This window comes from Psammomys obesus, unplaced genomic scaffold, assembly GCF_907164565.1.
Source record: "Psammomys obesus unplaced genomic scaffold, mPsaObe1.curated_primary_1811, whole genome shotgun sequence".
Taxonomy (NCBI): Eukaryota; Metazoa; Chordata; class Mammalia; order Rodentia; family Muridae; genus Psammomys; species Psammomys obesus.
Genome location: NW_026596466.1, coordinates 6231386 through 6234292, shown reverse-complemented (window position 1 = coordinate 6234292; position 2907 = coordinate 6231386). Strand labels below are relative to the sequence as shown.

Genomic DNA, 2907 nt, shown 5'->3' with positions numbered 1-2907 from the left:
CAGTTTATTTCCCTATTAGGGAAAGGACTGTGTGCTTGTTAAACACTCCACAAATGCTGAACAACCATGCAGTGCTGGGAATGGGACAGACACTCATCATGTGTTGGTCCAATAATGAACGATACAGATGTAATAGCTGCCTCAACTAAAGAGACACCATATTCTGGTGTAAAGGAGAATAACAGATCAAAGAATCAGAAACTCTTTGAATAAGCTGGCTAGTGGTGTCACACACCTTTGATTCCAGTCCTTGGGAAACAGGGCTGAGTTCCAGGAAGCCAGGGCTACACAGAGAAGCCCTGTCTTAAAAAAAAATTCTCTGAATAAATCGGTGGCGCATTTAATTTACTTAAAGCTTGCTCAACCATGTTTATAGCAGCTTTATTCATAATAGCCAGAAGCTGGAAACAACCCAGATGTCCCTCAATTGAGGAATGACTACAGAAATTGTGGTACATTTACACAATGGAATACTACTCAGCAATTAAAAACAAAGAAATCATGAAATTTTCAGGTAAATGGTGGGAACTAGAAAAGATTATCCTGAGTGAGGTATCCCAGAAGCAGAAAAACACACATGGTATATACTAACTTATAAGTGGACATTAGACATATAATATAGGATAAACATAGTAAAATCTGTACCAACTAAAGAAGCTAAGCAAGAAGGAGGATCCTGGGTAAGATGCTCAATCCTCATTCAGAAAGGCAAATGGGATAGACATAGAAAGAAGGTGAAAACAAGGAACAAGACAGGAGCCTATCACAGAGGGCCTCTGAAAGACTCTACCCAGCAGGGTATTAAAGTGGATGCTGAGACTCATAGCCAAACTTTGGGCAGAATGCAGGGAATCTTATGAAAGAAGGGGGAGCTAGAAAGACCTAGAAGGGTCTGGAGTTCCACAAGCAGAACAACAGAACAAAAAATCTGTGCCCAGGGGTGTTTTCTGAGACTGATACTCCAACCAAGGAACATGCGTGGAGATAACCTAGAACCCCTGCTCAGATGTAGCCCATGGCAGCTCAGTATCCAAGTGGGTTTCCTAGTAAGGGGAACAAGGACTGTCTCTGACATGAACTCAGTGGCTGGCTCTTTGATCACCCCCCCTGAGGTGGGGGCAGCCTTACCAGGCCACATAGGAAGCCTGAAAGACAGTCCTGATGAGACCTGATAGGCTAGGGTCAGATGGAAGGGGAGGAGGACCTCTACTTATCAGTGGACTGTGGAAGGCACATGGGAGGAAATGAGGGATGGAGGAAGGGCAGGATTGGGAGGGAATGAGAGAGGGGGCTACATCTGGGATACAAAGTGAATAAATTGTAATAAATAAAAGTTATATTAAAAAGCTATACATTCAAAAAAAGAATAAGGGAAAATATGGAGCCAATCCAGACATTTAATATCCAAATAATGATAGAGTAACAACACTCAATTTTTGTTTTTTTTAAATTACTTTTAAGTATGTGTGTATGTATGCACGTGTGTGTGTATGGGGCTAGCTTCATGTGTATGCAGCTGCCCTTGAAGATCAGAGGTGTCAGCTCGCTTGGATCTGGAGTTACAGGTGGCTGTGAGAAGCCTGGCATGGGCACTGCAAACGAAGCTCAGGTCCTTTGCAAGAGCAGCAAGTGCTCTTAGCCATCGAACCGTCATCTCGCAGGCTGTAAGACCCTTTTTTTTGTCTTTTATTTATTTATTTTTGTTAGCATACAAAATAATGGATTTATTATGACATCTGCATACATGCATATAATTGTATTTTGCTCATGTTTCTCACATTAGTGCCTCTCATATTGTTGTCCTTATTCCCTACAACGGAGCCCTCTCTGTTTTTTGTGGCATAAGTGTATAACACATATGTGTATGTATACATATATATTTATTTGCTTATAATTTATTCACTTTACATTTCATTATAGTCCCCTCCATATTCTCCTTCTGATCCTACAGTCCCTCTCTTTTCTCCTCCCCTAGTTCTCAGAAAGGGGGAAACCTCCTCCCCTACCATCTGACCCCAGCTTATCAAGTCTTGTTAGGACTGCCTGCATCCTCTTCCTTTGTGGCCTGGCAACGGGGTTGTGATCAAAGAGCTGGCATCAGAGTCCATGTCAGAGACAGGCCCTGCTCCTCTTACTAGGGAACCCACTTGGAGACTGAGCTACCTATGGGCTATCATCTGAACAGGGGTTCTAGGTCCTCTCCATGCGTGGTCCTTGGTTGGTGCATCAGTCTCTGTAGGCTGCCCTGGGTCCAGATTCGTTGGCTCTGTTGGTCTTGTTATAGAGTTCCTGTCCCTTCCGGGTCTTTCTGTTACCTCACTCTTTCCTACGACTCCCTGCGCTCTGTCCAATGTTTGGCTGTGAATCTCAGCTTCAAAATATGGAATGCATCACAAATTTGTGTGTCATTCTTGTACAAGGGCCATGGTAATCTCCTTCATATCATTCCAATTTTAGTATATGCACTGCCAAAGCAAGCATATACATATATCTTATATAGATATACAATCTAGAGTCTTCATATAAAAGAAGACATTTTTCTTTCTGAGTCTGGTTTATTTCGCTTAACATGATCTACAGTCCACTAATTTTCCTTCAAATAATGTACATTTATACTTTTTTAATGGCTAAATAAAACTCCATTGGGTTTATATGCCACAATTCCTTTAGTCTGATCCCTCATGGCTTCTTCAGCATATCCTTATAATGAGAAGGAGGCCAATGTATGGGAAATAGATCAAAGTAAATAAAGAGATAAAGAGATATGACATTTTCTTGCTTTGCCCCCAGACAAGGCATCACTTGACATGATTTACCCATGTAGCCTATGCAATGGGGGAATCTAATCAAGAGTGAGGGTGGAAATGACTGTGTACTCTTTATGACTTTCTTTTCTGTAATAAGACC

At 41.7% G+C, this 2907-nt stretch overlaps 1 non-coding gene across 1 annotated transcript; it reads right to left on the bottom strand.

The window, feature by feature from the left end:
* Positions 1-2374: 2374 nt before the first annotated feature.
* Positions 2375-2479, bottom strand: LOC129670217 (U6 spliceosomal RNA). The gene has a single exon (XR_008719144.1). It is a non-coding gene; the product is annotated as a U6 spliceosomal RNA (small nuclear RNA).
* Between the last annotated feature and the right edge of the window lie 428 nt (positions 2480-2907).